The sequence below is a fragment of the Malaclemys terrapin genome, chromosome 12, assembly GCF_027887155.1.
Source record: "Malaclemys terrapin pileata isolate rMalTer1 chromosome 12, rMalTer1.hap1, whole genome shotgun sequence".
Lineage (NCBI taxonomy): Eukaryota > Metazoa > Chordata > Testudines > Emydidae > Malaclemys > Malaclemys terrapin.
This window is the reverse complement of record NC_071516.1, coordinates 35,618,131-35,628,297: the sequence shown is the minus strand read 5'-3', so window position 1 is coordinate 35,628,297 and position 10,167 is coordinate 35,618,131.

Sequence of the window (10,167 nt, the reverse complement as noted above, 5' to 3'; positions counted from 1 at the left end):
TGCACCTGGCGCCTGCAGGGAAGGGTATCCTGGCCCCGCGGCCATGCAGGGAGCCCTCAGCAGTTCTGCTGTCCCAGCCCCACTCGCTCACTCCCAGGACAGCTGGGTGCAGAAGGCTCCATGCACTGCCAATGGGCCAGTGACACCATCCCTGCAGGCACAAGGTGCGGGGAAGGCTGCACTAATATTGACTGTTGCTGATATTGTTTGTTGTTTGTTTCAGCGTGTCAGCTGATATCGACATTTACCAACGTCTATCAATGGAAATCGAATCCTGCTGATCTGAGCTATAAGTTTCAAAGAAGGCTAAAGACATTAGCTGTCCAAATCCCATTGGAATCAAAGGGCCCCATACTTCAAGTCAGTGGAAATTTTATCTCTGACTTCAGTGGGAGAAGGCTTGGACAGAACAGAATTATTCCTGGGGTGTAAAAATAACCTTATGCATAACACCGTGCAGGATCAGGGCCTTAACCAGAAGTTAATAAGGATTAGTAAATCAGTCTACTTCACCCCCCTTGTCTCTCTGAGGATCAGCAATGGCAAGAGAGACAGTCAGGGCAGACTAGACAGCCACCAACAGAGAAAGAATTATTATTTTTTTAACCAAAGATAAAGAAGAAAGTGTAGAGCTGATAAAAACTTCTGATTGGCATTTTTGATGGAAAATGTGTCTATCAAGATGAAAATGTTGCCTGGAACATATCAATTTCTACAAAATGTTATTCAAGAAGTTATTGTATATAGTTTTATGAAATAATATAAAATGAAATAAAATAATATAAACATAATGAAAATAGAAATAAATGTAAATAACTATAAAATAAAATGTAATATAAAATAAAAAATAACCTAGAAATACAATTAAAAATGGATAAATACATTTTTAAAAAGTGAAAATTGGAATGAAAACCAACATTAGAAATCACATAATTGCTGATTAAATGAAATTTTGGGATCTATATCCTTCTCACCATATGAAAATAGCACATTTCTAACAAATTTCAAATTTTACACACAATTCTTTTCTTAGGAGAGAGAATCAATTTCTAGATAACATGAAATTGTAGTTTCCAGCTGGAGTTGTTTTGTTTTTTTGTATTAAATGAAGATCCCATTTCTATATGAGTGTCCAACTGCAGAACAATGAAATCTTGGCCTAGAGAAGGAGAGGCATTTGTCTGACGATAAAAACATCCAAATGGCTCTGATAGAGTTAGACAACCTATTTCCACTGCAATTCACTTGGAGTTGGCTCCCCACACACTGCAAATCCCAGCCTCAGTTTCTTGGTATTGTCATAACTAAAAGGGAAGGGTAACAGCCCTCCTGTGTACAATACTATAATTCCTCCTGGCCAGAGACACCAAAATCCTTTTATCTGTAAAGGGTTAAGAAGCCCAGGTAACCTGGCTGACACCTGAACCAAAGTACCAATAAGGGGACAAGATACTTTCAAATCTTGGTCGGGGCGGGGGGGAGGCTTTTGTTTGTGCTCTTTGTTTTGGGGGTTGTTTGCTCTTGGGACTAAGAGGGACCAGACATCAATCCATGCTCTCCAAATCTTTCTGAACAAGTCTCTCATATTTCAAACTTGTAAGTAACAGCCAGGCAAGGCGTGTTAGTTTTATCTTTATTTTCTCAACTTGTAAATGTTCCTTTTGCTAGAGTGTTTATCTCTGTTTGCTGTAACTTTGAACCTGAGGCTAGCGGGGGTTCCTCTGGGCTCTTTAAGTTTGATTACCCTGTAAAGTTATTTTCCATCCTGATTTTACAGAGATGATTTTTACCTTTCTTTCTTTAATTAACAGCCTTCTTTTTAAGAACCTGATTGATTTTTCCTTGTTTTAACATCCAAGGGGATTGATCTGGACTCACCAGGAATTGGTCGGGGGAAAGAAAGGGGGGGGGGGAATGATTAAATCCTCCTTGTTTTAAGACCCAAGGGGTTTTGGATCAGTGTTCACCAGGGAATTGGTGGAGGAGTCTCTCAAGGCTATCCAGGGAAGGGAGTTAGCACATTGGGAGTGGTGGCAGCAAAAGCAGATCTAAGCTGATAGAGAAGCTTAGAGGTTTTCATGCAGGTACCTACATCTGTGCCCTAAAGTTCAGAGTGGGGAAGGAACCTTGACATGGTGGCAGAGCAGTGGGATCATTTTAAACCAAAAGCCAGTAAGATTTTTTTCTCCTTTCTAGCTGCTTAGAAAGCAGAGCTGAAGGTAGATGCATATATGATCTCTCCTTGCCTGAAGGCAGAGGTGTTAAGTTTTTTTAACAAGGGTTTTTGTTAAGAAAGTGTTCAAGCAGTGAGCAAGCAGCTGACAAAAGGAATTTACAAGCTGAATTGTGTTTTTTTCTATCTCTCGGGGATAGCTAGTTATATAGTCTCTGTTAACTAAGCAGCACTGAGCAGAGTGCATCCCAGTTTCAGTGAACTGCAGAGGGGTGTGGCCCAGCACAAGAAAGCCGGAAAATGACTACCAGTGAAGCAGCTAACAAACTAGAACTGGCCAGACTAGAAGCAGAAGAAAATGAAAAGAAACATCAGAGACTGCTCGAATTAAAAAAACTTGAGAAAGAAGCTGCCGAGAGAGCTATGGAGCAGAGAGAAAAAGAGATGGATGAGAGAGGAAAAGAGAGGAAGCATGAACTGGAATTAACAAGGGCTAGGCAGAATATACCAGCCAACCCTTGCAACCCCTCTCCAGGTACCGCTTCCCATTCCAGAAAATTCCCCACCTACAAGGCAAGCGATGATATTGAGGCCTTCTTAGAATATTTTGAAGGGGTGTGCATTGGATACAGCATCACTACAGACTAGTACATGGTAGAGCTGAGGCCGCAGCTCAGTGGACCCTTAGCAGAGGTGGCGGCTGAAATGCCTAAGGAACACATGAACAGTTATGAACTTTTTAAAAACAAGGCCAGAATCAGAATGGGGCTAACACCCGAGCATGCCCATTGGTGGTTCAGAGCCCTAAGGTGGAAACCAGATGTCTCATTTACCCGACATGCCTACCACACTGAAAAAAATTGTGATGCCTGGATATCAGGAGCATTAAATCTCTGGAAGATCTGTCTTTCCTAGTGAAAATGGAGGAGTTCTTAGAGGGTGTTCCTGAGGAAATAAAAGGTACATCCTAGATGGGAAACCCAAAACTGTAACCGAGGCAGGGGAGTTTGGAGCCAAATGGGTGGAGGTGGCAGAAAAGAAAAAAACTAGTAGCAGTTGGAGAGAATATCAGAAGAGACAACCCGAAACAAAACCCTATCACCAGGGGGCAACCCAAGGCCCAACCTACATCCCAAGGGAAACCCCAAACATCTTCTCACCCCCCCCACCAGTCTCCACCAACCAACATCGCCCCGGTGATACCTTAGCAGGGTGATGTTTTAAATGTAATGAACTGGGACATATAAAGGCCCTCTGCCCCAAGAACCCCAACCGATTACAGTTCATTACACCACAGTCACACCAAAGATCCCCAGACCCAGATGCCTCTCAAATACCCTTGGAGTGAAGGGAAACCTTGAGAGTGGGTGGAAAGAAAGTTATTGCATGGAGGGACACTGGGGCACAAGTGTTGACTATCCACCAATCCCTAGTGGACCCCAAACTCATCAACCCAGAGGCTCTGGTAACAATTCAACCCTTCATGTCACACTCTTTAACCTTGCCTACAGCCAAGTTGCCTGTCATGTACAAGGGCTGGTCAGGAATGTGGACTTTTGCAGTCTATGACAATTATCCCATCCCCATGCTGCTGGGGGAAGACTTGGCCAACCATGTGAAGCTAGCCAAGAGGGTGGGAATGGTCAGCCGCAGCCAGGATAAGCAAGCTTTCACACCCATCCCTGTTCCTGAGCCGTCCACCAGGGCCCCGTCTGTGTTACCAGAGACCCAGACAGAGGTGGTGGAACCGGATCCCCTGCCAACGACTGCAATAGCCGTAGTGGATCCAATACCAGAGACCCAGCCAAAGCCAGTCCCAAAACCAGAACTGGCAACGAACCCAGCACCAGAACCATTGCCAGCACTGAGTCCAGCGCTTGCAAACCCGTCTGCAACTCCAACACCAGAGGGCACCAGTGAGCCTGAACTGGCAGAAGCAGCAGATAACCCTACCCAAGAGGCTCAGCCATAGCCTGAAATACCACATAGTGCACCAGCGGACAGCGGTTCACAGTCAATGGAAACAGCCCCAGCACCTGCATCGCTTCCAGAGGGACCAAGCCCAAGTCCACAATCCAAGGAGGAACTGATGTCTCCAGCCTCAAGGGAACAGTTCCAGGCCAAGCAGGAAGCAGATGACAGCCTTCAGAAAGCTTGGGTGGCATGGAGTACCCCACCGCCTCTCAGCTCTTCTAACCGATCCTGGTTTGTTGTAGAACAAGGACTTTTATACAAGGAGACTCTTTCTGGTGGACACCAGGAAGACTGGCATCCTCATAGTTCTAACTAAGTACCGAGTAAAGCTCTTGAGCTTAGCCCATGATCATCCCAGTGGCCATTTTGCAGTGAACAGAACCAAAGACCGGCTGGGGAAGTCTTTCCACTGGGAGGGAATGGGCAAGGACGTTGCTAATTATGTCCGGTCTTGTGAGGTATTCCAAGGAGTGGGAAAGCCCCAAGACCAGGTCAAAGCCCCGCTCCAGCAACTTGCCATAATTGAGGTCCCATTTCAGCGAGTAGCTGTGGATATTCTGGGTCCTTTCCCAAAGAAGACACCCAGAGGAAAGCTGTACATACTGACTTTCATGCATTTTGCTACCCGATGGCGGGAAGCAGTAGCTCTAAGCAACACCAGGGCTGAAAGTGTGTACCAGGTATTAGCAGACATTTTTGCCAGGGTAGGTTGGCCCTCCGACATCCTTACAGATTTGGGAACTAATTTCCTGGCAGGGACCATGAAAATCCTGTGGGAAGCTCATGGGGCGAATCACTTGTTTGCCACTCCTTACCACCACCAAACCAATGGCCTTGTGGAGAGGTTTAATGGAACTTTGGGGGCCATGATACGTAAATTTGTAAATGAACACTCCAATGATTGGGACCTAGTGTTGCAGCAGTTGCTTTTTGCCTTCTTTATGAAAGTTCTCTGTGTCATCTACACAGTCCTGACTCCCCTGGTCAATCCCCTCATCTACAGCCTAAGAAACAAAAAGGTCCAAGAGGCCCTGAGGAAAGCTTGCAGGGAATCATGTTTGGACCATGCTAACCGATCAATTTCCTTGGGTTAAAATTAGTGGTGCAAGTAGAAATAATTTCTTGCCAGTACTGCACTCATGGACAGACACAAGGGGGGACAGGTTACCTTCACGTGATCCTCCATGTGACTCCTCCCCGCCCCCAGCCCGGCACCCCCACGCTCTCCTCGTCCCCTCCCACACACCACTTACCTGTCTAAAGGTGCAGTTACACCTGAACAGCTAAAAAATAACCTTGTCTTTTTAGGCTAAACAGAGTCATGTCACATGTGAAAGATGGTGTTTGGAGTCACATGGGCAAGTTACATGTCCCATCACCCCCACCCATGTTCTAGTTAGAATGTTCACAAGAAGTCCATTAAGTGTAGACAGGCATTTTCCAGAGCCATTGTGAGATAAGTGTTTCTTAATGGGCCATTCAACATGACTTGATCCTTCATGTGATTGCTAAATACCTTGTGGACGTTACCATAGGAGCAAACATGTAGTAAACATAGCTAATATTCATAACTTCAGATACCAAGATGATACATGCATAGAAATAGCACAATCATAAGTACCAGCTATTTCACGTACATGACTACTCCCAAAAGAGATTCTGAAAAATCACACCACGTACCGGAGACCCTATGTGCCAGCACCATACTATACTGGAGTTTTGGTATCTGTTATGTAACAACAGAGATGGAGCCAGTGACATGACTCAGTTTAGCCTAAAAGGACGAGGTTAATTTTTAGCTGTGCAGGTATGACTGCACCTTTAGTCAGTGAGGGCATACTGGCTGGCACACATTCAGGTGAATGGGCTTCAGTGTTCCTTTGCAATTAACATTTTAATGTTCATAAATCTGGTATGTTCTGAGGTGGTTTAAAGCATAACACAGATTTTTAGTTTTTCAAATCTGTGACCCTCTGCCTCTTTGAGATTTTATTATTATTATTTATTTATTTTGCTGGTCATAATGTGGGAGGGTATCCTTTACACCTTCTGCTCATGAGGTTATGAATGTGTCTTGTAGTACTCTTCTGAATACTACGTGAAAGGAATTTTTTTTTCTATAAGTGTGGACTGATTCTTTTCCCTTAGAAGACATGTAATTTTTTCTGGTACACACTGATGAACACAGAAAACAATTGGGGCTGTTAAACTTTCTTCAAATTTCATAGAAAATTAAGTTCAGCTATATTTTCCAGTACAGTAACTCCTCACTTAAAGTCATCTGCTTAACGTTGTTTCTTTGTTATGTTGCTGATCAATTAGGGAACATACTCGTTTAAAGTTGTGTAATGCTCCACTCTTACGTTGTTTGGCTGCCTGCTTTCTCCACAGCTGGCAACCTCCCTATGCCCCCCCACAGTGCCTCCTGCTCGCCGGCAGATCCCGCCTCTTCCCGTGTCAATCAGCTGGTTTGCAGTGTTTTCTAGGCAGGATGGAGGGGGGAGGAGTGAGGACTTGGCGTGCAGGCTCTCCCTCCCTCCCCTACCTCCCGAACGCTGCAAGCCAGCTGATGCCCCAGGCAGGGGGGGAGGGGAAGGAGCCTGTGCCAAGTCCTCGCTCCTCCCCACTCCCTCCTAAATGCTGCAAGCCAGCTGATTGTCCCGAGCAGGAGGGAGGGGGAGGAGCAAGGACTTGGCGCGCCTCCCCCCTCCCTTCCCTGCCTCCTGCCGGCAGCAGTCAGCTGGCTTGGGGTGTTTTGGAGGTAGGGGGAGGGGGGAGGAGCAAGGACTCAGCACGCAGGCTCCCCCTTTCTGTCCTGCCTCCCGAATGAGCATGGCAAGTCAGCTGATTGCCCCGGGCAGGAGGGAGGGGGGAGGAGCAAGGACTCGGTGCGCAGGCTCCCCCTCGCTCCCATGCCTCCCGAATGTGGCAATCAGCTGGTTTGTGGCATTTAGAAGGAAGGAGCCAGGACGCAGCGTGAAGTAAAAGGGGAGGAGGTGGGGGGGAGAAGAGGTGAGTCAAGGGTTGGGCTTGGGGGAAGGGGTGGAGTGGGCAGGCTGAGGGTTGAGCCCCCGGTCCCTGGTGCTTGCAGAGTAGGGGAAGCTGTCCTGGAGTCTAACCCCCCATATTTACATTAATTCATATGGGGAAAGTGGATTCGCTTAACATCGTTTCACTTAAAGTCGCATTTTTCAGGAACATAACTTCAATGTTGAGCGAGGAGTTACTGTACAGTGATGAAATGGGTGTTTGTATATACAAATATCAACATGCTTAACTGCTCACTTTCCCCACCAAATATGTAGTATTTCAGTCTGTTTATATGGAATATGGGAGTTGGGTGAGGAGCCATTTCAGCATGTGTAGGACTTTTAAAAGATAAATTTTAAGTAGAACAGTATCCTAAACTGTATTATGGTATTGTACCCAAACATTGCATTTCAATGGGAGATTCAACTTCCTTTATAGGAACAGAACAGACTCCTGAAACTCTTATCACAAAAGTGGTCCATACACATTCAAATAGACCCATTGTCTTCAATGGGATCGATCAAATGATTAAGGGTTTACAGGATTAGGTTCCAAGTTTGTAAATTGTTCTGGATGAAACTGACAATGCCTGAGCTGTTAGATCAGAAGGAGCATTATTTGAATAAAGGTGGGCAGATGAGTGATAAGTCTTAGGCCCATTGCTAAGATGAGGAACATATTTTCAGCAAACTTCTTGGCAGATTCCTGAGGCAGCTGGTTTAAGGCCACCAGTGTCTGGCATTATAATTTTCACTTATAGTTCTCTCACCCACAAAGCTGGAAAATGAGGAATTTGTTTCCTTGGTTGTGCTGCTCCAGTTCCAGTAAAAAAAAAAAAGCATGTTAGAGTAGTTTGGCTGCAAAGATGAATTCTATGTACAGGCTGCAGAACTGGACTGAAATCAGAATCCAAACATCCTCTGCTCAGTGCAAGCAGAGGCATTCATCTAATGATCTGGACTTGATGTGATGCAGTATGAATGTCATGGATAATTCAGACAAATGGGGAGAAAAAAAATAAAAAACACTGTTAAAACACCTTCTGTTCCCCCCCCCCTTGCGGACTCCTGACCAACTTAACAGCACAATATATATGTAAACAAATTTAAACAATGCCTTTGTTTATGTTTGTTAGCATATGTATTGTGCTGTTAAAGCCATATAAAGAATTAATGCCCTCCCTAGCAGCGTTCTAGCCCCAAGTCTTTCCGGTACCCCATAATCGCTATATATCTCTTGCCGGTACTGCGTACTGAAGGGTACCGCCCTACTTGCACTACTCGTTAAAATAGATATAACATGGGCTTAGGTAGGGCCTGAAGCGAAGCCTGCTTTCATCCCAGATCGTGTTTTCCTGAGCAATTGGGCTTTGTGTCCTGCTCTTACACAGTGTCTCTCAACCTTTCCAGACTACTGTACCCCTTTCAGGAGTCTAATTTGTCTTGCATGCTCCCCAAGTTTCACCTCACTTAAAATTATTTGCTCACAAAATCAGACATAAAAATACAAAAATCTCACAGCACACTACTACTGAAAAATTGATGACTTTCTCATTTTTACATATAATTATGAAATAAACCAATTGGAATATAAATATTGTACTTACATTTCAGTGTATAGTCTATAGAGCCGTGTACACAAGTCATTGTCTGTATGAAATTTTAGTTTGTACAAACTTTCCTAGTGCTTTTTCTGTAGGCTGTTGTAAAATTAGGCAAATCTCTGGAAGACCTCTGTGTATCCCTAGGTTACACGTACCCCTATTTGAGAACCACTGCTCCTACAGAGTCATAGAGTCATTGTGGAAAAGTGGAGATGAGGAGACCTTTTAAAACCTGGGACCCCAGTCTTTTTAGGGCCTATATTAGATTCTACAGGGGGTACCACTGGTCTGGTGGAAGACTTGAACTTGTGGCTGCTTAAACCTCAGAGAATGGCAGTCAACTGTGCTCAGTAAGAGGGTGAAGGTGAAATGGACTCAGCTGGAATGCTGAGCATTCATTCATTGTAGGATGAAATACTTCTAGACACACACATATGCACGCACACACATGCACACACATATATGATAACTTCATGGGTAGCAGAGGGTGGGGGTGGGGAAGGGGTAGCTATACTTTATAATGGGCACTAGGGGCAGCAGAGGGCGAGGAGGGGAGGGGGAGTCCATACTCTATAATGGGCACTAGCAGCAGCAGAATGTGGGGGTGGGATGGGCGGCTATACTGTATAATGGACACTAAAGGCAGCAGAGGGTGAGGGGTGGGGAAGTGGTCGCTATACTGTATAAAGGGCACTACATGCAGCAGAGGGTCAGGGGTCAGGAAGGGGCATCGACACAGTATAATGGGCACGAAGGGTCAAACAGGTTTCAGACCAGTGTTTTGTTTCCATTCTTATGATTTTTCGATCACACCTGATTATGGGGAATAACACATGGACAGCAGTAACCATTAAAACTGTGATTTTAGTTAAAGTATTGTTTAAGTGATTAAGAGTTGATAAACTTGGAATTTAACATTTGAAGTTAAAACTTGGAATAAAAAAATGTAAGTCAAGCTTCATGACGATTCAGATCTCTCCCTTTTTTATATATTCTGGCCCTATATTCAGTCAGTATCCTTCAAAGAGCTAAGCAATAAGCTTTGATCCACAGCTGCTATATTTTTGTCAGATTACTTAAAAAACAAACAAGTAACCTCCTTTTAAAAAAAATGCCATTATGTGAGCCACAAATATTCAGAATTGGGCATTATGAAGAACAAAGGTTTGGTGACACAAAATTATCCAAGAAGAGAAAGGGAGAAAAGACCAAACTCTTACAGCAATTCAGTGGCAGTTGGGTGCTTGTTGTGTACATTACCCATTTTTGAAAATCCCAACCTACATGTGTAAAGCACCTTGTTCTACCTGCATTTTATCTGAGGAAAAGTAGGGTAACGTTTTCAAAAGCATGTAAGAGAACTTCAGAAGTGACTTAGGAGCCAAAG